Source organism: Rhipicephalus microplus, chromosome 9, assembly GCF_043290135.1.
Source record: "Rhipicephalus microplus isolate Deutch F79 chromosome 9, USDA_Rmic, whole genome shotgun sequence".
Taxonomy (NCBI): Eukaryota; Metazoa; Arthropoda; class Arachnida; order Ixodida; family Ixodidae; genus Rhipicephalus; species Rhipicephalus microplus.
Genome location: NC_134708.1, coordinates 52555739 through 52581371, shown reverse-complemented (window position 1 = coordinate 52581371; position 25633 = coordinate 52555739). Strand labels below are relative to the sequence as shown.

The following is a 25633-nucleotide window of genomic DNA, read 5'->3' as shown; positions in this document are numbered from 1 at the left end:
CCTACTTTTACTAGAAATATCGTTGTGCCCTTTATTGTGCCTTTGAAGGCGAAAGCCTGAGATGCAATCTACGTGATGCTTGGCCGCAGGCATCAGTTTATCGCGGTGTTATGGCGAGTGATGAAAAAATCGCAACGGATGACGTCACCATATGACGTCACCGTGACGTAGCGAATCAGCACAATTTGTGACGTCCTCACGATGTCCCCGTGCCGTCGAGTGACTTCACGTCATGTTATGACATCACAACGTGGCATCGTATCTTTCTGACAGGTGGTCTGCTCATGGAGGCAGTGAAATACCAGATTAGTTGCCTCTGACCTGGGAGGCTGTGGGAAATCACGTTGTCAATGGTTTCGGGAAAGTTTCAGTGCAAGCGAAGAAGAGGAAAAAAGAACACGTCTTTCTCGTTCGAGTCGTTATTAAGTGAAGGCATACGGGGCGCTGTGAGTTTTCAGAGTATGGGATGTCGTCAAATCCTCTATTGTTTGTTTCTTATGCAAGATAGCAGCAATACCGTGGCCTCGACGACGTTTATTCAGCCCTTTATTGGTGAACATTGTGCTCATAGTGTTAAATCTGCCGCCGAAACGCCAGCCCCAGTACATCAGTGTGTTGTTATACATATTAAAATGAATTTATTTTCTGTTTGCGCTATCTACAGTTGAATTTTTTCTAATTTTGCGTTTCACTATCTTGGCAATAGAACACAGTGCATTTTTTTACTTTTTAGGAATTACCTAAGAAGATGTTTCTAGAATCATCTATTTAAACTGATGATATGCAATTTTTTATTTTCTGCAAGTGTTCGGTATTATGACAACTTAGTCATTTTCTAGATTCCAACTTCAGAAATACATGCACTTACACCTCTGTTTATACGTTGCATATACTGCTGTCCTTACATTACATGAATGCATTGCGTTATGCAGTTTAGAGCAGTTTCAGGCTATCAGAATTCAAATCGGTAGTATTTTGGACTAGAAATTCACCAAGAAGTTCACCGATACTCTGTTTAAAAATAACTAAAACAAAAAGGGTACCTATTTAGGAATATAGGCTGTTTTCTGGTGACACAACAGATAAGTATAAAAATTAGGCTCGTATTTGTGACAAGTAGTTTAGAACGCTTTCGAATGAGCATCTGCGTCAACAATGCTGGAACTTTCTGGGCTTCATTATCATTTCACCACATCCTTCCGTAAGGTTGTTATCAAACAAAATGAAAAAAAATCTGGAAGAACATTTTCCTCGGTTACCTAATGCCTAAGTTCACGAGCAATGTTATTTGTGGCGCGAAGCTTGAAACACGAATTTTGAAAAGGCCGAAAGACAGATGAGAGAGAGAGAGAATTATTTTAATGGAAAGCTGGAGAGGTTTCGCATTAAAATATTTGAATATGTCTTTCTTCTTTTCCCATCTTCATGTTACATAATGATAACAATCATATCTGGGGTTTTACGATTCTGAGAGACGCTGTAGTGGAGAGCTCTAGAATTTTTCACGATGTAGTGTTCTTTAAGCTGCACTGACATTGCACAGTACACGGGCCTTACCATTTGGCTTCCATCCAAAAGCGACCGCCATGACCGGGATCGCAGCCGCAACCTTCTGGTCAGCAGCCGAGCCCGGTTTTCATGTCACCAGCTTTGCGCTACAAATAACTTGTTTACCAATCACTTTGAAAGTACTTCAAGATGTAGAGGAGTCCGTAAATAAAAAAAAAAGGTTTTGTATTATTGCCACGTCCTCCGGAGCCTTATAGTAGGCAGCTCTGTCAGCGGACATTTCGAACATCCGCTCAACTTGAATGCATCAACGAGAAGGACATCTTTCGATTTCTTGAAAAGTGCGTGAAACATGACAAACAAGTGTCAAAACGATGCAAAGAAAGGGAAAAGTTTTGTCGTTTCACTGAAAGCGGAACTAAACACGAACCTTAATGAATGGTGTTGTTGTCAGACTATTTTTTTCGTGCACAAAAAAACACGAACGTGTAATAATATTATCCCGGGTTTAACCTCCCAAAACCACAATACGATTACGACGGACGCCGCAGTGGAGCGCTTCGGAAGTTTCAGCCCCCGGAGGTTATAACGTGCGCATAAATCTAAGTACACGGACCTCAAACATTTTCGCTCTCATCGAAAATCAAGCTGCCGCCACTGCCGTGATTCGATCCCGCGTCCATCGGGCTTGCAGTCGGCTGCTATAGACCACCGCGGTGGGGCTAAAACACGCGCAGGGGAAGATGTGACACGCGCAGGCGCTATACGCGTGTCACGTCTTTCCCCGTGTATTTTTTTTTCGTTCGCTAAAGCACTACCACGGTCGCTCAGTGTGACCCCCCCCCCCAAATCCTACAGTAGTATCAGCAAGTTAATATAAATAAGCAACAAATCAGGAAGTGCTTCGCGCATACCGGTCATGTGGGGTTCAAGTGTTTCGAAGTAGCTTGTCAGTATGTCAAAACACTTCCCTTAAGCGGCTCTCGTCCTTTTTGTTTTCTTCTGATGTCGTGACAGCCCTCAGTTTTACGGGCGTCTCGGTGTCTTTGAAGCCCTTCAATTTCAAGCTACACACGTTCAGAAGCCCGCTGTCCATTCCCATTTTCTGGGCATCTTATGGAGTAGTCTTGCAATTCTTTTGTTTAAGCTGCTTCCGAACACGTTTGGGGAGGTCGCGAACGCCCGCAGACATGGACACCCAAATCGCGGTCGACACGCCTTTCTGCCAGTCTCGTTGATCATGCCATAGGCTAAGTTATTACTCTGACCCTTGACTCCTGATTTTCAAAACGGCGTGAACCCGGATATTGCACTAATAAAAGCATTGTAGACGAAATAGCTCAGTAAGCACATCGTAAGCACCAGAAAAAGCGTTTATAGGATTCATGACAGCAAAAGCGAACTTTTCCTGGTGGTTCGTGTTATCGATGGATATCCTCGGATACCTTTTCTATTATTTTTACAAAGTGGAGGACGTTCAATGATCATCATAAAGAAAAGAAATACGCTCACTTCCAGCGCTATCACCCGCCCATTTTAAACACACCCATCTCCCTACATTTGGCTTGGAGTTGCTTTCACGAAAACATATACATCGTTAATCGGCATGACTGGCTGTGCGGGATGCGATGTTTGCGGCACCGATGAAAATAACGAACACCTACTGCGCCGACGTCCTCGATTTGCCTCAAGGAGACATGTACTTCCAGACGCATTGGGCCGACTGTATGAACGGCCACTTTCTGTGCAGGTGCTACAGCACCGTCCATTTCACTCTACAGCCCTCAAGGCAGTGAAAGCCTTCTAGTGCTTTTCGAGGACGACGGGCGTGTGTGAACGCTTTTGACTAGCGGTGAGATGCTAGGCACTTCAATGAATTTACCCTCTGTCTCCCCCTTTAAATGCGGAGCATCCTTTAGTGGCACTATATAGGTGTTCTGTCGTGGCACGATGTAGCGCTTCCGCGTCGGCGTTGGTGCCCTCCACACCCGCACTGCGCATGCTCGTGTCTTGCGTCTCATGCCAGCCCAGAAAGACACCAGCAAAACGGGCGCTCCCCTCTCCCTCTCTCACCTCGCAAGGCCGACGCAGGCAGCGTCGGCTAGTAAAGACCAACTGCTCGCGCAGCACAACCTTTCACTGGTTACCCCGTATGCGTGGTCACTTGATCGCGCGTTCTGAATCGAGCCAGGGGTTTCTTTGCTTGGCTTTCGTATGACGTTGACCGCAACGCTTCTCCTTCATTCATTGAATATATCAAGTACGAAATAACAATTAAGCAATGAAAGTAGTAACGAGCTACACAACAGCGCTGAACTCGATATTCACTGCGCTGAACTCGAAATTTACGTTTTTGTGTAACAGGTTTTGCACATCAAAAGCGCTACGGAACCAATTTCACGTGCGTAGTCTCACAAGAGGCCTAACTGCCCTCAGAACCAGGACAGAGATAAGAGCATTGGGACACTGACAATCTTCACCAATCAGGAAAGTCATACTCCTTGTCCTGTAATGTGATACGTTTACTCGTTCACGTGTTGACTAATTTTTGTACTTGAATGATATTTTAGTTTCATGGAACATACGATAACAACCACAGTTATGGGAATGCGCTACGGGATGTGAATAGGCTGAAGCTTTCAAGGAAGTGTCATGTTCTATAACGCATTAGTTTACACTCCTACTAGATTGACCAACGTAAACCTTGCAGCAAGAAAGTGGAATAATAAAGCTGACTTTAAAAACACATTCCACATGCTCATTGGGTTTGGATGTTTCACAGGACTAACACTTAACTCCTGTTTATTTACCATTGGCACAAGCGTGTCAGTCTGTTCCTCACTGTAAACTTCACATCCACGCTACCTCACTAAGCAACGACGGAATTATTCAACCGCACAGTTCTTGTTTAATTCAGTAATTCCATCACCACACTTACCAGTCATTTCACTCGAAATGACAAGCGTGTAACCCCTGTGCCGCGTAAGGTAATCTACGAGCCAGGTGTATTAACTGCTTCTCGCAACCTTTGTCGGAACGAAGAATTCTGGTATACTGGCCGAGTCCATCTTCAATCCAGAAGGCTTTGAAACCGTAATTACCTTTTCAGAATTTCGGCAGTGTAGTATTCTCTTTTCATTTTCTTCGCCTTGTTCTCTTTCTTTTTTTTTTGTAGCATCTATTTTTTATAAACTTTTACTCCACTTCCCCCTTTCCCAGCCCAGGGTAGTCAACCAGTTTAAAAACTGCCGAACCTCTCTATCCTTACGCTGGTTTCTTCCTTCCTTGTGTCAGTGAGCGTTTCTTTGCTTGAATCGAATATGGAATTCGATTCGTTTATGAGTTCTAAAAAGTTATAGAAACAAGAATATTTTGCAACATCACGGTTAACTACGATCGCTGCTGTCCTAATTTGTTGTTCATGAAATGGTGGTATGCTGTAAGCCACTGGCTCTTATAATCGGTGGCATTGGGTGAGAGAGAGACAAAGAATATTTTTTCATTACGCAGAGCATTGCAAATGGTCGGGTCCCTTATTCCAAAGCTCGGCTGGATCCTGCCATCATCTGTGGCAGTTGGACCAGCCTAAGCTGATTGTGAGATGCGGAAAAATGTCGCTCGTTTTGACAGTTTACATAGTGATACCAGAAGGACACGACTAGAAGAAGGTGCGTAGTCATCATCAACATCATCATTACTGTGATGAATCAGGCTCAAAAAAAAAAAAACATCAACCTGGATTACCACGGGCGAAGATCCATCCACTTTCGTGGAACCCTGTTCCGATCCGACTTCGTGGCCCCTAGCGCGCCCAGAGGACTAGACGGTTCGAAATGTTCCCGGAGCGGGTGTGCAGGGCGCTCCCAGCGACAAGCGCCCCGCATTATGGCTCAACGACCGAGTGTCGGGTTCTGCACGAAACCCTCCCAAACATTCGTTGCCTCGAGTACGTTCGGCAGTGGGTTTTGCCGGACCGAAAGCATCGAAGCAGCGGACGCGGTACTCTCGACTGCTGGGTACCGATGTGGTGCTTACTCTACGCCTAAATGGAGCTTATATGTCATCGCATGTATACTGCATCGTTCGAAAGAGTGGTTCGGCATGCGTAATATGCTTCTCAAAGGGACATTGGAGGTTGTTAGGCTGAGTGCGCATTTGGAAAATGAAGTATTATTTGAGCTTCTTACCCACTACCTTCCGCGAGCAGAGTGGTCGAGGATCAGGTATGGGCGTCCATGCATGATAGTTTTCGAGAGCTTCTCATAAGTCGAGCCCAATGGCGAAAAGTGGATCAACTTCGACGCTTTGTGAAAGTATCCGCAACTTTGAAAGATGGGGGTGCCGCCATGCAGCATCCGTCGTAACTGTCGTTTGGGGGATGCCCACACAGCCAGCCCAAGCCATCGTTCAGTCGGCCTCACTTTAGTGGTTTGCTGGTGCTTCATATTTTGCCGCTGGTAATTTTTTTACTACGGTTATTCTGAATTCATTACTGCGAGTCGTAGTAGCAATAATCTACTCTTTATTGTTTGCTTGCTGAGCTACGAGAATCACAAAATGTGCTGGATGCCACTGGGCAGATGCCGTGCAGTCAAAGGCGAAGTTTCCCGCTTTGCACGAGCACGGCCGCTTGATATTTTCCGGCCGTGGCACGAGCAGCGTTCACAAAGCTGTAAGTGCAATCCTTCACACCGCAGCAGACGATGTTGCCGGCGTTCAAAACTTCTTTTCCTTCAATAATACGCTGCACACACGTTCTCGACACGCAGTGTGAGATTGAATACATGCTAGAGTCAACGACCTTCTCAGCAAAGCCTTGACAACACGGCTGCAGCCGAAAATACTACGCAGCTCGAAGTGACGGGCACACCGGCGGCAGCTGCCGGCGCGCCGGCTGCCAGATCTCTTAAACAACGCCTCCTCTAGGAAGATGCCTGCCGCATGAGAAAAAAAAAAAAACAGCTGCCGCACCCTTTCCCTCTTTCAATTTGAAACTGTTCTCGGTCGCTAGCTTCACCTGTGGCGGACGGTGCAACAACGCAATTCTTTGCATAGCCTTCGAAACAGTGGTGCGTAGTTGCAGGTCTCGAACAACTCTTGACTGACGAGCTCCTATGGGCCGCAGATGAAAAACGCTTAGCTGGTACCGCCCGTCGCAGTGATAATAGTGTCGGTCGCGAGCGCCACCGTGCGGAGCTTGTTTAAAACTGAAGGCAGGCCGCCGGGAGCGCAAGCCATTCCTCAGGCATCTTTCTAGGGGAGGCGTTGTCTTAAGCGACAGCCATGTAGGGCTTGCATTATCGCCCTCTCTAGGCGGTGAAAGTTGCGAATCGTTGAAGGGCCAGTCCACAGGCTCCGAAACGCGCAGTAAAAACTCGTGCCTTTTTGCTGCGCGTGACCGACCTCCTTCTAAGCGCAGCGATGTCAACTCGGCGATCGGCAACGTGACGCAGCACGCAGCTCTTCCATTTATCTAAACCAGATCTCAACAAACAGTAATTAAGACAACGCGCGTTTCGGAGCCCATTGACTGGCCGCTGGCAGTGTCCCTATGCAACCACGCAAGCTTGAGCGCGTGCAGTGTGCGCTGTGAACTCAGAGCTGCAGAAAAAACAGAGTGCGCCGAAAACAAAGGAAGAACGTTGCATGTTCGTGTGTGCTTGTGTTTATTTAAAATGCGTTGCTTTTTTAGGTGTGAAAGTGCAAACGTTACATTGATGATTTGTGGTGCTTAACGTCCCACAAGCACCATAAGATCATGAGAGACGCCATAGTGGAGGGCTCCGGAAATTTCGACCACCTGGGGTTCTTTAACGTGCACCCAAATCTGAGCACACGGGCCTAGTGCTAACGCTACGACGAAGAGAGAGAGAAAGAGAGAGAGAGAGAGAAAGAGAGAGAGAGAGTGTGTGTGTTCTTGTGTGCGAGCGAGTGTGCGTGTGTGTGTTTGTTTGTGTGTGCATGTGCAAGTGTGTACGAATGTGTTCGATTGTGTGTGTTTGTTGTGATGTGCGTTAGTGAAACTAACAGTCGTCTAGCAAATATCAGAATTTGTCTGGAGTATTATGTGTAACCTATAAGAATGTGTACAATTACCTTTTTCGAAAGGACAGGGCATGCAAGCATGCAGACCAAAAGGAAGTCAGGACACCACAAACGCCTGTCCTTCAGAATGAGTGCGCACCAACTAGGTCCACTCTCTGTTATCGCACAACCGTGATTCCCCCTCTAATGGTGTCGGCATTTCTACCTTATTATTTGCGTCATTTGACGACGGAGAAAAGCGTAGACGTAATATAACAGGTGCGATCAAGCTCATAAGCACTGCCAAGCAGTTTCAACGGGGCCAGTATTCTCCGTGTGAGACCGAGAGTGAGAGCCACATGGAAAGAACGGCAGGGACGTTAACCAGACGCACGTCTATTTTGCTACCCTGCAGTCGGGAAATCGGTGAACGACGAAAAAAAAAAAGAAAAGAGAAGCTGGAGTATGAAAAGCTCAAGGGCAAGCCAGAGTCGTGCGCACAATCTGATGTTGTACGAGACGTTTACAAGCGCCCGCAGAAATCTCTTGGTGTTGACATTAAATATGTCGTCGGTCTCATCAGTTTCTACGCCATGAACACATACGACCATTGTCCAAGAATGTTGGCTTCCCAGTTTATTGCCCGTATGTACATTCTTCCATCGGTTCGCGAAGCAATATTTAGAGCATTTGAATATGTAGCCGCAAATTGTGGACCTGCATGAAAGTGGTTATTTCCCTTCCGACTTTCTCGTCCATTTTTTTCATTTCTGCCGCTGCGAGTTGATTGATTAAGGTGTAATCACTTACTAACAAAAATCTATCTATCTATCTATCTATCTATCTATCTATCTATCTATCTATCTATCTATCTATCTATCTATCTATCTATCTATCTATCTATCTATCTATCTATCTATCTATCTATCTATCTATCTATCTATCTATCTATCTATCTATCTATCTATCTATCTATCTATCTATCTATCTATCTATCTATCTATCTATCTATCTATCTATCTAGTCACCCACGACATTTAGCTCACCTGGCCGTTCCAGCAAAGGTATCGGTACGAAACTCTGTGTGGCATAACATAAAAGTATGAAGAACATGTTCGACTAGTCAAGAGATGAAAATCATATGTTTGTCATTAATGTCATGATTTACATTTCATGGTCTTGCAGCTATTGCGGTGGTTTCGTTCACATGGCATGTTGCAAAACTGGTATGGCATGTCATGATTGCATGGTGAACACAAGCGACAGACCCTGACATGAAAATCATGATGTGCGTGTCGTGTACCCGCATGACTACATGCCACGCTTATGGTGCCCTCGCGGCCGTTTCGCTAGCGCCACGTATACCAAGTTTGGTATTACAGTATGTGAGTGGATGACGAAGGTATGTGACTGGTGCAAACATGATAATCATGAGATGCGTGTGATGTAACAAAATGACTACAAGCCTCGCTCATGATGCGCTGGTGGCCGTTTAGCTTGCTGCACTTACACGAAATTTGGTATTACGGGAAGTGAATGGATGACGAAGGTATGATACAGGTGCAAACATGATAAACATGCGATGTGTATTATGTAACAACATGACTACATGCTACGCTCATGATGCGCTCGCGCCGGTTACCGTCGGGCCGCGGCGACGGACGCTGGTCGTGCCTGGCGTCAGTTTATAGAGTGCTCACGTTTTGCTAACGTAGCGACGCTGTGCTCAGCGTGCGCACGCGTCAATGCTACATTGAAGTATAATGGGCCCTTCATGATGTGCTCGTGGCCGTTATGCTAGCTAGCTCCACATATACCAAATTTGGTGTTACGTGACTTCAATGAATGACGAAATATATAGCTGGTGCAAACATGATACTCCTGACACGCGTGTCATGTAAAAACGTGACAACATACCACGCTCATAGCGTGCTCACGGCCGTTTCGGTAGCTCTACTTATTCTAAATTCGGTATCCCGCGACGTGAATAGATGACGAAGGTGAACGACACATAACTACATGATAATCATGACACGGAACTCATGTACGGCATCATTCACCTCCCCCCGCCGCGGTGGTCTAGTGGCTAAGGTACTAGACCACCGCGGACCCGCGCCCTGCGGGGCTGCTGACCCGCAGGGCGCGGGTTCGAATTCCGGCTGCGGCGGCTGCATTTCCGATGGAGGCGGAAATGTTGTAGGCCCGTGTGCTCAGATTTGGGTGCACGTTAAAGAACCCCAGGTGGTCAAAATTTCCGGAGCCCTCCACTACGGCGTCTCTCATAATCATATAGTGGTTTTGGGACGTTAAACACCACATATCAATCATCATTTATCAAAACCTCGTAACGTTGTGTTGATTTTAAAGTGACATACCAATATTTCCCATTTCTGCTTCGCATATCATCGATTCCCACTGTACGTGGGATCTGCAAATTTTCTTACTGTATTTTTTTTTGTTTAGCCCCCTACCGCTTGGTTCCCTGATTAACGTTCCTGCGAGTATTGTACCAAAAGTGAGGTTGCCAATGAGCTGCAGCCTCGAGTGCAGGTGCTAGGCTCAATCTGACAACAGTGCCGTGAACATGCAGGTACTCGCCCTTCTCTGGAACCCACCTGTACGTTATACGCTACGTCACTCAGTGTTCGCTTGACAGCCGTCAGGTGGAAGTGTGGATTGCTACTCCCATCAAGGGCGAGGTTCGAGCTGTAATCCGTTTTCTTCACGCAAGGAAGTTACCATCTGTGAAGATTCACGGGCAACTGACTGAGGTTTATGTTGCAGAGTGCACGTTTGTTCAGCACGTCAACGAATGGTGCAGGGTTTGATTGATTGATTGATTGATTGATGGATTAGTGAGGTTTAACGTCCCGAAACCACCATGTGATTATAAGAGACGCCGTAGTTGAGGGCTCCGGAAGTTTAGACCACCTGGGGTTCTTTAACGTGCGCCAAAATCTGAGTACACGCGCTTACAACATTTCCGCCTGCATCGGAAATGCAGCCACCACAGCCGGGATTTGATCCCGCGACCTGCGGGTCAGCAGCCGAGTACCTTAGCTACTAGACCACCGTGGCGGTGCGAATGGTGCAGGGAGGCAACAAAGTTAAGTTTTTGGATTCCTCTTCACATTAGAAGGCCACTGAATGACGAGGAATGGGAAGAGAAGGTGCACAACACCTAGTCCTCATCCCTCAGTGCGCTGCTGATATCATGATGAATCCGCACCAACTTGCTCAAGTTTCAATTCCTATTAAATTGTTGGACTATAGCATCACGGGAGATGAAACGCGGGTGTTTTATTACACCCCCAAAACAAAACAACGATCTCGCCAGTGCCGTCACTTTGGTTCACCGACACCGCCCTCAAAGAGCGACGATGAAGTCTGCCCGGAGCTCGCACACCTTCTAAACAGTTTGGCGGCAGAATTCTTAGATTTAGGAATACAATATCTAGAGCAGCGTCTTCAAAAAGCTGTCGGAATAACAAAAATTACGTTGAAAAATAAACAAAAGTGTATGCTTTTCAATGCTGTAAAAATTACTAAAAATTAACAATGTTTATATTTGCAAAAACAAAATACGGAAGCATTACTTTTCGTACAGCTCGCGTACTTTATTTTTACTTTTGGTGTTCTCTCTCTCTCAGAGTTTTGCGAGTTCAGCGTCCTCGCCGCGAAGCTTGAACCAACCAGCAACAACAACGGCAAGCAACGACGACACGCCGAAAGCTCGCTTTCCAAAGGTCCAGCTCACGGAAGGATAAGTGTGTGCGACCCACAAAAGGAGCTGCTTCGCTTGCCTGGCGGAAGTGCCCGAGTTTGGAGGGCCCTGCAAGTAAGTAGGCAGGCCGGTGTTTTTTTCTCTTCGTAGGCGCACTTAACGCCTGAGGCTGCCACTCGTGTGCGTTTGTATGTGTGGGTGTGTGCACAATTTGTGTGGCCACAATGCACACCCCCTGTCTTCCGGTAGCTCACTTGTAGCATCAACACGGAGCTCGTGTAAAGCACGTGAGAGTGTACTGGAGTGCGTTCGAGGTACTCTTTTTGGCGTTGTTTCTTCGCGTGTCCCACAAATTGTCTTGGGCTGGGTTTACACAGTTTGTCTTAGGAGTGCGCTGCTTGAGCGTGGTGTCTACACTGCACTAAATGCACTCTTACGTGTTTTTTTTCTCCCTTCACTATAGCTCATTCCAACTTGCATTATAGTACCTAAACTACACTCAAAGAATACGATTTATGTCTGATATGCTTTCGATTGATTAGTTGTCTGTGTGTCTTTTAGTTGTGTCTACAAAAAAAGAAGGAAAAAAAAACGTGCCGCATGGGGAAAAGAAATCCTTTTATGACAAAGAATCACTCACCAACAACAGCAAAAAAATATGGCTGGACGTTTTCCTCTCAGTAGCACCATAGTCCTTTGGCGCTCTTAAAAAGTGCTTTTAAAAAATCTATTTAGGGACTATGGTAACACTGATCGACGAAACACTGCTGCACTCGTTCTAATGCGTTGAGTTATGCAGCCGCTGGGATCCGGCATCTTGCGATACATAATGATCTACAGTCTAAGAAACACTCATTACATCAGCTTCGAACTATCATTCGATTGAATTGCGGCTACTATATAGAAAGAGCATTTCTTATTTTGACGATATAGCAATGCGAAGACAATTCCCAAAAGAGCATGTGTTTAAAACTTAGATATCAAAAAATTTTTAATGTTTGGCTTGCAATACTTATGTCAGTGCAATCCTATTCAATGTCACCACTGAACACGGTATACTTAAAGCAGCCGTTCTGCCCAGCACAGCTACCCCTCCAGGGTCTATCGGTTATGGTGCCCGACTGCTGAACCGAAGGTCGTGGGATCGGATACCGGCCTTGGTGGTCGCATTTTCGGTGGAAGCGAGAATTTTAGATGTCCGTGTGTTTAGATTTAGGTGCACGTTAGAAAACTCCAGGTGGACAAAATTTCCAGAGCCTCTCTACAACGACGTTCCTCGTAATCACATCGTTGTCTTGCGGCGTAAGATTCCAAAATTTATTACGTATGCTGAGTACGCTAGGTTGCTCTGGTGCTTCTTTGGTTAAAATTTACATTGTGTGTTTTAAAGCCTCCTGTGCTGTATGCGTTATGGTAGGAAGAGGTCCACTTAAATAGTTCGTTTCTTTTTTATAGCATGGTGGGCATACACGTAACCAGGGTGCGAAAGAAAAAAAAGAAGACTGGGGGGAAGGGGGGGCATTGCTGTTGCTGTTTTTGCGAAGCGTGACAGTGTTGTTCACGCTTCCTTACTTTTTTATTTCAACATTAGTGGATGTTTAGTTAGTGAGGTTTACGCAATCGACGGCTGTTATGAACGGCGGTTGATCAAGCGACTGGCAATGCACGCAAAGGAAGTACTTACTCGACAAAGCGAAACAATGTCCTTTCGGACACATCAAGCACTTATAATATTATTACGACGTGTATGTGCCGGATTGATAAGAGGGAATAGAAGTGTGGACTTGGGAAGAAGAAGAGCTCTCGGCAGTTTTATCCGGGGCGGCCTCGCCATCCCAGCTTCCGTTCAATAAACCCCCGTACCCCTACTTCAGGCGTAACAGAGTGGTGGAAGGTGCTGGGTACAGTATACGTCGACGAACCACGGAGCCACAGCTGTTCGAACTTCGCCGGAGCCGTCGTATTGCCGGTCTGCCACCGACACCAACTGCCATGGCCGAGAGCGAAGGTCACGCCTTCTCAACCACACAAAGGTCAGTGCCAGCTGCACCTCGATATCACTATATGGAACCCCGCCCGTTCGCGGGAAGAGCAGGAGAAGATGTGGATGCGTGGCTGACACAGTACAAAAGGGTGAGCCGGTACAACTGCTGGGATGCCACCGACCAACTGGGAAATGTCGCGCTGTTTCTCACGGAAACAGCTCTGATGTGGTACGAAAACCACGAAGATTCCTTAACAACGTGGGATCGTTTCACTGAAGAGCTCAAGAAATGCTTCGGCGACTCTGATTCAAAAAAGAAGAGCGCGGAGCGCACGTTGGCTCAAAGAGCTCAGACTCCTGGAGAAACGTGTACCACCTACATAGAGGAGGTCCTGATGCTCTGCAAGATCATAGACCCGTACATGACTGAAGAGGACATGGTCGGCCACCTTCTGAAGGGTATAGCAGAGGACGTCTACAACTTTTTGATAGGCAGGGAAGACCTCACTTCCGTCTCCGCCGTCCAACGTCACTGCCGTACTTTTGAGAAGCTAAAGACCCGTCGTATTGCCCCGAAATTTGGTAGGCTGGCAAATGTAACAACGGTCGCCAGCGTCGACGTGAGCCCGCCCGCCGACCTTGCCGCTACTATCCGGACAATAGTGCGGGAAGAACTACAGCGACAAGACACACTGTTCCACGACACCATCCGCCATACGCCTACCTGTTCATCCTACTACCCGGCCCCGTTCGCTCCTCTGCCACCATCAGTATGTGTGACAGACGTTCGCGAAGCTAGGGCTTCGTGGCCACGCCGAGACTCATTCGCGTCTGACCAGCGGTATGACCAACGTCTTCGTCCCGGCCCCGCCCCACAGAGGCGCGCAGCTCCCGTTCAGCAATCTGCTCCACCCCGTTCGGTTAGGCGACCCTACACAGCCCAGCGCTCTCAGCAGTGGTTCGGCGAGCGACCCCTACCCATCTGCTACAACTGTGGCGTCGAAGGCCACATTGCCAGGTACTGTAACTACCGGCAGCCGCCGAGGTACGACTGGCCACCGAGATCCCACCTGTCCGACTTTGCACAAGCACCAACGTTCCCTGGAAGCGCATCTTACGAGACACCAAGGCCGCTGCGAAACCGTTCTCCAGCCTCTGACCGCAGTCTGACACCCCCGCCAGCCCCTCGCTCCAATCGGTCGCCATCTCCTAGGCGCCGCTACCCTTCGCCGCCTCCGGAAAACTAGGCAGCGCGGCCGCTGGGGGTGAGGTCGCTGGTGATTCGCTGCAAGAAGAGATACCTCCACCGGTGCTTATGTTTAAAAACAAAGTGCAAGTTTTTGTTGATGGTGTACATACGATGGCTTTGGTGGACACTGGAGCCGCCGTGTCGATCATGAGTGCTGCGTTCAAAGCTCGTTTGGGAAGAAAGGTGACCTTTTTGTTGGAGAAAGCGATAACGTTCTGTGGCGTGGGCGGCAACTCGTTGTGTCCGATTGGTGTTTGTACCGCGGCAGTGTTACTGAGTGATCAAGTGTTTGTGACAGAATTCACGGTTCTTCCGCGGAGCACTCATGACATCATTCTAGGCATAGATTTCTTGCGAATGTGCGGAGCCACTGTAGACTGTCGAAATGGCGAAGTTATCATAAGTGACGCTGTTCCTCATGGACTTATCGAGAATTCGGGTACGGAAAGCGGTGCGCTCCGAGTCTATGAAGATACCGTTATCCCGGCCTTCTGTGCTGTGCGCGTTCCAGTAGCTTCTTCGCATATTAACGACAATAAGACCAGTTTCGATGCGCTAGTGGAGCCTTTCCATCTAAGTTGTATAAAGAAGAACACGTTGGTACCCCACAGCATAGTTTCAGTGAGTGAAGGTCGTTCAGACCTTTGGACAACGAATTATTCAAACGAACCGGTGCTGCTACCAGGAGGACTTAAGCTAGCGTCGTTTAAAGAATACTCGCCAACAACAGTAGCTGTCCTCAGTGACGTTCGACGGGATGAACAAGTGACCGCCTGCTCAGACAGTTCGAAAGTTTTACCTATGGTTGATAAGGCGCTGACTGCCGACAAGCGCAGAATGCTTGTGGACGTTTTGTTAAAGTACTTGCAAGTTTTTGATTTCTCCCAGAGTGACCCTACGCCTTCCATTCCTCCATTTCGTATACGCCATAGGATAAATACACAAACAGCACAGCCAATCCGACAAAAACCGTACCGAGTATCGCCGTCCGAGCGCAAGATAATAGACAATCAAGTGCGTGAAATGCTCCAAAAGGGCATCATTCAAGAATCATCGAGCCCTTGGGCAGCTCCTGTGATCCTTGTGAAAAAGAAAGACGGTACCTGGAGATTTTGTGTCGACTATCGCCGTTTGAACTCCATCACGAAGAAAGATGTTTATCCTCTTCCACGAATTGATGACGCCTTGGACTGTCTCCATTCGGCGTCATACTTCTCGTCTATCGATTTACGTTCAGGCTACTGGCAGATTCCCATGCATCCAGCGGACAAGGAAAAGACTGCTTTCATAACTCCAGACGGACTTTATGAATTTAACGTGATGCCGTTTGGATTATGTAATGCTCCTGCCACATTCGAAAGGTTCATGGATACCATTCTGCGTGGCCTAAAATGGAACGTCTGTATGTGCTACCTAGATGACATCGTGATCTTTGGGCGCACATTTCGTGAGCACAACGAACGCGTGGACATTGTTCTGGAATGCATTAGAAACGCTGGCCTTGTTCTTAATTCGAAGAAGTGTCATTTCGGCGAGCGACAAACCTTAGTACTTGGGCACCTTGTGAACAAAGATGGGATCAGGCCTGACCCGAGCAAGACAGCAGCTGTGAAAGCGTGCAAACCACCTCGCTCAACGAAAGAGCTTCGCAGCTTCCTAGGCCTGTGCTCGTACTTTCGCAGATTTATTCCCGCATTCGCCGACGTTGCCTTCCCCTTGACCAGTCTGCTACGTCAAGGTACTAGCTTTGAATGGACACATGACTGTGAGACGTCTTTCAACCAACTCAAGTTCTTACTCACATCGCAGCCCATTCTCCGACACTTCGACCCTTCGGCGCCGACCGAAGTTCATACTGACGCCAGTGGCATTGGCATAGGTGCAGTTCTAGTACAACGACACAGTGGGAACATGTCATTGCGTATGCCAGCAGAACTTTAAGTAAACCAGAACGAAATTACACAGTGACTGAGCAAGAATGTTTGGCACTCGTCTTCGCTGTACAGCGATTCCGTTCATACCTGTACGGTCGTCCCTTCCAAGTGGTCACAGACCATCATTCCTTGTGCTGGCTTGTAAGCCTCCGAGACCCATCTGGCCGCCTGGCACGCTGGGCCCTCCGCTTGCAAGAGTATGACTTCACGGTGTCATACAAGAGTGGCAGGAAGCACGCTGACGCTGACTGCCTTTCGCGGATGCCGCTTACTACAACACTTTGCGATGCCGACAATTTCGATCACCTAATTGCGTCAGTGACTCCAGTATTCCCGGACAAGACCACCTTTGAAAATGAACAGCGGAAGGATGTCAGCTTGGAGCCATTATTTGCTGAAGCACGAGCGTCCACTTTGGCCGGACGCTTTTGCGTTCGTGAAGGATTACTTTACAAGAGGACCTTCTCGGCCACGGGTTCCCGCTTCTTGCTGGTGGTGCCGCACACACTCCGTTCCTCCATTCTGCGCGCCATGCACGACGACGCAACTTCGGGTCACCTGGGAATGACGCGAACACTCCTTCGTACACAGGAGCGATTTTACTGGCCACGCATGCGCCAGTCAGTTGAGCAGTACGTGGCCAGTTGCACTCAATGCCAGACGCACAAATCAGTCACGACTGCTCCGGCTGGACTTCTACAGCCTGTGACGCCTCCCAGCACTCCCTTTGAGCAAGTTGGCATTGACCTCGTGGGCCCTTTTCCACGCTCGGCAAAAGGCAACCGTTGGATTGTAGTGTGCGCCGATTACCTGACCCGCTACTGCGAAACGGCCGCCCTGCCATCTGCGACTGCTGGCGAAGTATCCTCCTTTCTCCTGCACTCTATCATACTGCGCCACGGACCTCCTCGCGTCATAATAAGCGACCGCGGCCGTCAGTTTACGGCAGACGTTGTTGAGGCACTGCTCCGTATGTGTGGCTCGGAACTTCGTCATTCGACACCTTACCATCCACAGACGAATGGCCTTACTGAACGAACGAACCGGACACTGGTGAATATGCTTTCAATGTACGTGGCGTCCAATCACAAGAACTGGGACGACGTCTTACCGTTCATCACGTATGCCTTCAACACTGCCCAACACGAAACCACCGGCCACAGCCCTTTCTTCCTTCTTTACGTTCGACCCCCTCGTTATACCCTGGACACTATCTTTTCGTTTTATGACAATGACGATCCTTCATTAGCTGAAACACTATGCCTTGCAGAAGAAACTCGGCGTCTTGCCCGCCTGCGTACTATAGCATCGCAAGACCGCTCAAAGCTCCGCTACGACAGCAAGCACCGCCACGTCACATATGAACCGGGAGACCTTGTAATGGTGTGGAAGCCTATCCGCAAGCGTGGCTTGTCCACAAAACTTCTCGCCCACTACACTGGCCCATTCGTTGTCCTTGAGCGCCTCAGTGCAGTAGATTATAAAATAGCACGACTGACAGCTAGTGGGAGACGATCAACCAAGACCGAGGTTACCCATGTGGCTCGCCTCAAAGCTTTTAGACTGCGGGACGATGCATGAAACGCGCGGTGCGCTTCGTCTGCGAAGGGGGAAATATTACGACGTGTATGTGCCGGATTGATAAGAGGGAATAGAAGTGTGGACTTGGGAAGAAGAAGAGCTCTCGGCAGTTTTATCCGGGGCGGCCTCGCCATCCCAGCTTCCGTTCAATAAACCCCCGTACCCCTACTTCAGGCGTAACAATATTTTCATACCCCTAGTGCGTTGGCCTATTAGGTACGTGGATGACGATGCAATACTTTGTCATCGCCACGGGGTATACCACAACTCTACCCATTGCATTTAACCTAAAACAAGGATAACTATCTTCAAGTCGGATAGTGTTTATGTAGAGTAAAAAGGCGTGCATGAAAGCTCCATGATAACAAATGCACTTGTGTTATGCGGATGTCCTGTTCTAGAGGAGACAGTTCAGAGACCTGGGAAGTATGCGGAACTTCCAGCAAAACACCCTCAAATAGTGAGTAAAAAGGCAGCAACAAAAATTTTAAGTATAGGAACGTATCCCCTAGAACGCGCACAAACGGAAGTTCACTGACCCGTTGGAAAGCGGAAGGCCTCGACGGGAACTTCGCGACTGGGCGCTTAGATAGGGCGTTGTTGTAGAGAGAAAGAGTGAAAGAAAAAGAAATAGAAAACCGGGAAGTGCAAGTCCGGCAAGGTCAAAAGCCGTGTGATGTCCAGCGCCGTTTTGGTACGTCAGTGGGCTCCTAACGACCGGCTCCCACCAGTCATGTTCTCTTTCACTTTATTTTTGCTGCGTCGATAACAACTGACATGAAAATGGATTAAAAAAGAACAACAAGGGGCACAGATCTGTAGAGTTTTCATTCTGACACGGTGCACTTCGATGCCTGCTATTATTTTCTTTCCCGCCGGCCGTCGTCTCCATTGGTGTCACTGAAGAGTACAAAACCAAAGTTCGCTTTGGCACAGTGCTCATAGCGTTTGTCATGTCCCTAATATCATTTTGGCTGTTTCTTATTCTATCGGGCATCACTTCGACGATCGGGCCGTGTTTAGGCACGCCGTGTTGGCTACTGATGGGCGCCGCTGTCGACGTTTTTTTCATGCGTCAGGATCAGTCGCGTCGTTCGTTTTGTTGACCCTTTGACCTGAACTATTTGCAGCCCCTGCGAAAACAGTGGGCGCTGTCCAGTCACTGGCTTGTTATAGAGGTGCGCCGAGAATCGATCTGCTCTACTTCATGAAAAAAGAGGTTGGGTCACAGACGCGGAATAAAGAGAAGAAAATGAAACACTTATGCCGGATATCGAGTGAAAGGGCGCACACTGCGGATGAAAAGGAAGTAGGCGCAAATCCTGGCTCGGTGTGGATGGATGAATGTAATGAGGGTTGCCCTAATAACGGGGAGGCGAGCTGAGCGAGTGCTACCAAGCTTCGGAAAGAAAACACGTTTTTTTTATGTTGGTATCACTGAAGTCAGCCTAAATCCTATGCTATAATTAAAGTGACACAAAAAAAATGTCACAGATTTGCTGCAAAAGCGAAGCAATAAACGCAATAGCAATAAATTGGAAGGAAGGTCACTATCAGGATGGAAAGTAGATCGAAACGAGCCCCACGTTTCTGACGCACAAACGACGCACAAAATGTACTCACAGATACAGATGCACGCAAATAAGTGTCTCAGTTGCTACTTCGCTGTGTCTGAAAACCGCACGCTTTTCGCTAACGGAGCGTGCAATCATTGCAATGACCTTTGTGCACCTGTTAACATCAACAGAATCGTTCCACGTAAAGCCAGAGGCCAGCCAAGACGTACGATCCTCCCCTCCTTCCCACTGTGAGATAAGGGCGCGCGAGGGAGCATCGCTCCCCTTCTCTAAGTGGGGTAAAGTACGCGTGGGAGATTAGAGCGCGCGCCACCACGCAATGTGGCGACGCGCGCCTATTGCGCCATCTTGCTGGGAATGCTGAAAACACGATAATTCCCTCCGAGATGCCCGTGAGCAGCGGTAGGTGGTAGATATGAATAACTTGCCCCGTTCAAAGGGTGAAGGACGTACTACTCGGTGGCTAAGTGGTCAACGTCTTACACTCGTGATTCCGCGTAGAGTGTTATTTTGGGTTTGATTTGTTTGTTGCATTTTCCATTTTCATATATATATATATATATATAAATATATATATATATATATATATATATATATATATATATGTATATATATATATATATATATATATATATATATATATATATATATATATATATATATATATATATATATATATATATATATATATATATATATATATATATATATATGGGTTTGGGAAAGCCACTGTGGTAGCTCAGTGGTTAGAGCATCGAACGCGTTATGCGAAGGTCGTAGGTTCGATTCCTGCCTGTTAGATCTCATTTATATTGTGTTAAAACACGGAAAAACGAGCCCCCTTAGGTATGCACTTCTTTCCCTTATTATATATATATATATATATATATATATATATATATATAATCCAGCTGAGAGTGTCCATATAATACCTATCGCAATAAAACGAAAACCATTGTCTAATATGAGTATATGACCTTTTTTCAATAGCCATAAAGGTAGCTTTTCTGCTATGCAGTTTCTCCTACTACGATAGCTATCCTCTTACTGAAAACAATGTATTCCGACACAGTACGCTTGTGCTATGACGTAAAAATGGAGACTCGGCTGTCTTGATATAGAAATGGATAATAAGTCCCGGCACGTACAACGAGGACCTCGAGCGTCTCTACTTGAAGCACGATGGGTGCCTCCACTAGTGGGGCTAACATGCATCACAAAGAAGCGTGCTTGCGGATTAGGAAAATGGTCTATGCCAAAGCAACCGCGCATACTGCGAGAATACGCTTTGCTGGATAGAGAAATGGCGCGTTACTGGTTCGGTGCCTTTATAGACGTTCATAAACTGCGCGAAAGGACTATGCGACTCGAGAAAACAAAATGCACACAACACAACCAGGAAATTTAGCCTAACCTTTTTTTAGTGTTCAGTGTGTTTTACTTTCTCGAGTCCTGGTGACATCGTGAATTCAAGAATCTCTAACGGCAAGCAAGAGAGCGCGCGAAATAAAAATGCGCATGGCGACGCCACCTTGGAATTCTAGCACTAAACGTCAGGACGTGGTACGTTTCGATGAAATCTAGTACATGGCGTACGTCGACCCTAAGCAGGAAAAACAAGAAGTACATTGTTGTCTCAGACGACCGTAGACTTGATATGTCTTGTTTCTGGGAATTTCGTTGAGTAATTGCAAAGAAGTACGCTAAGCATCACATCGAAAAACAAAACCGTCTTTAGGGCTTGGGCGAACTAGCCGTTTCCTAGGCCGACGAGTGCGCACAACGGCGTGTGAAGATTATGAAGCACTAATTACATCAATACCTTATTTTCTCGAGTATAACCTTCTCTTGCGTAAACCTCTGCATCCCCAACTACCGCATAAAAATTCGAAATTAATAAATAAGCACAGGGCGTGCAGAGTTTCACATCGGAAGGGGGGGGGATGTTCATAGCAGCCCCCTCCTTCTATGTTAATATATGGGGCAGATTTCGTACAGCCCGTTTCTAGGAAACCGGATTTGGGGGTGGGGGAGGGGGGTAGGACAGCAGCTGCATACTCTTCTAGTTTCGTGCTCCCATGAAAATAACCACGCCGTGGTGGTCTAGCGGCTAAGGTACTCGGCTGATGACCCGCAGGTGGCGGGATCGAATCCCGGCTGTGGCGGCTGCATTTCCGATGGAGGCGGGATTGTTGTAGGCCCGTGTGCTCAGATTTGAGAGCACGTTAAAAAACCCCACGTGGTCAAAATTTCCGGAGCCCTCCACTACGGCGTCTCTCATAATTGAATGGTGGTTTTTTTACAGATGACCGTGAACTAACAAGTGTCACAATTGTTCATCTTGGTTCAACAGCGCACACGATACGACAGTGAAGTGAGAGGTTGCTTGTGGGGTGTATAGATATATTGCTGTTCTCTTGTGGATTTTCTGTTAAGTTGCACTTCACTTATATATCAGCTGTTCTTTCCTAAATAAATTTTAGCTGCGAGTCAGCACCTGTTTGTGTTCTTTTACTTCGTCGTCATCTCGTGTGCGCTGTTCAACCAAGATCAATGAATACTAACTCGCTCAAGCTTCTATTCTTAAGCAGTCACAATTATTACGCAATGTTTTCAGAAAAGCATGCTCTTTTCGCAAATGCGGGACTGTGCAGTGAGTGAAGTGACCTTTGTGCGCCCGGTAAATATGACGATATCACTCCGGTGAAAGCCCAAGGCTTGCGATTGTCCCCCACGGCGAGATGAGCACGTGCGCGCACGAGCGTCTGCTCGCTGGCCTCTTGACTGAAAAAACTGACTTCTTGTGCTGCATAACCGCTAACTAGCCATGCCTTATATAGAGGCACTGGATTTGGACCTCCAATGTAGAGCCAGTGGGAGGTTTATCTTGTTGTCACGGGTCCCATTAATTTGGGAGGCGATCGCCGGGCTAATTCCAAGGGCCGAGGTATCGGCCCCCCGAACCACACCACGAAAGCATGGACAATTTAGAAGTGGTCCTTTTTGGCGCGCCAGGGGACGCCGGCTGTGGCCCATGAACAAGTCAGAGCCGAGAGTTGATAAACAAAACAAAATTATATTCTCAATAACGGCAGATCAAAAACAATACACAAGTATGCACACTCCACAATAGCTGAGTACAATATGTCACCAATTAAACAACGTACTACACAGTACAATCAGCCACGCTCGAAACAACGAACACAGACAACAATACGCACTCCAATGCAGTCGCATGCATTGAACAACCAAGACACTTAAAGACTAAAGAGATAGAAAACCTATTCAGTCCAAAGTTCTTGGAACAAAAGTCTGGATGGTACTCTTCCGAGAATCACTCACTCAAAGACCAGCGTTGTTGTCGTTCCGCTTCCCCCGAAGTTTCTCTTCCAGGAAACCTCGCGTTCCGCTGCCCCCGAAGTTTCTCTTCCAGGAAACCTCGTGTCTTCAATTGGCCACTCTACAAGCTTCCAACTTCTTCGCCGGAAACACGTCAGCTTCACACACGCAGCTGCTGTTGCCACGCGTCTTCGCTCGATAGCGGTAGACACACCCTCTTGCCTGTATCTCGAGCCTTCACCCCTCAGGTGGAAATCCTCTTCTTCTTCTGCTTTGTCACTACGGACAAAACCTTCGCCCACTACACGGTGGAATCCCTACGCGCTCTGGCGCTAACTTCCGTCTTCTCCTGATCTCCCATCTCGGCTGCTCGATTAAATACCTTCCATGCGAGATTCCAGAAAGTTCTTATCGTTTCGTCGGTGCGATACGCAGCGAAGGCTGGGGAGAGGGCGAGACGGTTCGAAGGCCGTCCGCGACGGATGACGCTACCCGGCATCCCCACGGCCCTTTCCATCTAGAATTTTCCAGAGCTTGCTCGGCTGCCTCTGTGGGGTGAGGAGGTTCGTCGGCGAACCTACGCTTCCGAGAGGAGAAGGACGCGCGCCCGGGGAGTCTTTGGATGCTTGTTTTCTTTTTTTATCGTTGACCTCTCGGCGCTTGGTCGCGACAATTTGGCGGCACGCCCGTTTTCAAGCGATCGTTTTGTGGCACTGCCCCCCACTTTAAGAATATTATCTCAATATCATATTATCTCGCTAGCGCGTTTCAATATTCAAAACTACACAAACGAGCGCGAACAGTCCCCACACTCTCAGAGACTGTAACATAGTCCGTCGCTCAATACACGTCACATTCACAATAGATCACTCAATACAATTGTACATTACAATTCAATCTCACAACACATAGAATATAGACACAGGTACATGAATACAATACTCCATCACATACTTCAAGCAATACAAATGTACAAAGGTCTGTCTTGACAACAATTGTACCATATACTATACATCACATCACTGTAACAAAAATTTTGATTCACTCGACATACAGTTGTGACACAGGACAACAACCACATTAACTTAACATATAGCACTGTCAAACACGTTGCGATTCGACCTCAGCAATTATCTTGTGTATTTCGAGCTGCACTTGCGTCCTTTCTTGCGGTTCTCGCTCGATCTCTTCTTGTCTTTCCTCGTTCTTTTTCGGCGAGCCCTTTCCAACGACAGGGTCTGAGGCGGCGTCTCAGCCATCGTTGTCACTTCCGACACTGTTAAAGGGTGATAACGTTCAACCGATCCTCTTCGGTCATTCACCCGCTTGTTCATGTCACGACATTGTGCCTGGCCGGCCGACTCCGTCATCTTTACATTGTCGGTCAGTTGAGGTCGAGCCGACGTAAGTCCAGCTGCCCAGCACGTGAACTCATTCAATACGATCCTGTTCTCATTCACTGTCTCTTGCGCCCAGGCTTCACCTTGGGCTCGAGTGAGATCCTTCACGGGGGTTTTCTGCACTGTACCTCGTGGTCCCTGTGTCGGCGGGGGCTCCATTTTCGGGTCTTCCCCCAAACGTTCTGAATCATTCGGCTATCGCGCCCCGTCGATGTTTCCGATGACGAGGTCGTACAGGAGGGGTCGTCATGCATAGAGTCGTAATTTTCCCGCTGAAGAACGGGGTTTCAACCTCAATTTCTGCTTCGGGAAGCATCCGAACCGTACTGTCAATTGGACAAACCGGTTTCGTTTTGCCTGTTAACTCACTTTCCCGTACGAAATTTCTCCGCACGATAACAGTGGAGCTACCGGTATCTCTTAGCACCGTAACCTTCTTGCCCGCGACTTTTCAAGGCAGCGTTGGCATTCCCTTCGTAACACTGGTCGGCTGTTTTGTCATTACAGCACCCACAATAGGAAGTTTCTCCCCAATTTTCAACTCTACGAATCCGTCGGTGACGGCATCACCATCGGATTTCGGTGCTGCTAGCACACAGGATATGTGGTGAGTTTGACTCACTCCGTTACGACAAGCGTCTGCTTTGTGGCCAGTCTGACCACATTTGAAGCATTTTAATACCGTAGGGCTCGTAAAGATCGTTCGACGATTGTTCGCGCGACGCCCCACTCGGTTACACAAAAAACATCGCGGAACACTCTCCGGTGCACGCTTCTTTTGTTCGGGTGCCGAATTTTTGAAATATTCGGGACAGTGCTTCTTGACCTTGGCCAAATTAGTGCCACCTCGCGCTTCCAAGAATTGATCAGCTAATTCAAGCATGTTTTCAAGTGATGTAGCTCTCCTCTCCTTCAAGAACAGCGACAGGCTTGGGTGGCAACTAGTAAGAAATTGTTCTCTAATTAGGAGCTCTCTAAGCTCATCGTACTCCTGCGCTGTCCCTGAAAGTTCAATCCATCTGTCGCAATAATGGCAAAGTCGGGCGGCGTACTGCGTAGCCGTCTCACCATCAGCTGGCTTTCCTAATCTGTCGCGAAATCCTTCCACAGTAAATCTAAATCGCTTCAGCAAAGCAGTTTTCACCTTTGGATAGTTGGCTGCATCGGTCGGCGTCAGCCTACCGTACACACTGAGCGCTTCACCACTCAAGCAAGTACTCAAAGCAGTTGCCCATTGATGTTCAGGCCAATTCTGGCTCCATGCAATCGTCTCAAATCTGTGAAGGTACGCGTCAAGGTCGTCCTTCCTTTC

The 25633-nt window shown here is 47.6% G+C and overlaps 1 protein-coding gene across 1 annotated transcript in view; it reads left to right on the top strand.

The window, feature by feature from the left end:
- Positions 1-11186: 11186 nt before the first annotated feature.
- The window catches only part of LOC119165049 (prolyl 4-hydroxylase subunit alpha-2), a 379434-nt gene continuing 364987 nt past the window's right edge, over positions 11187-25633 (top strand). The window contains exon 1 of the mRNA XM_075873660.1: positions 11187-11371. The gene's annotated coding sequence lies outside the window, so the exon portion shown is untranslated. The remainder of the gene's footprint in view (positions 11372-25633) is intronic.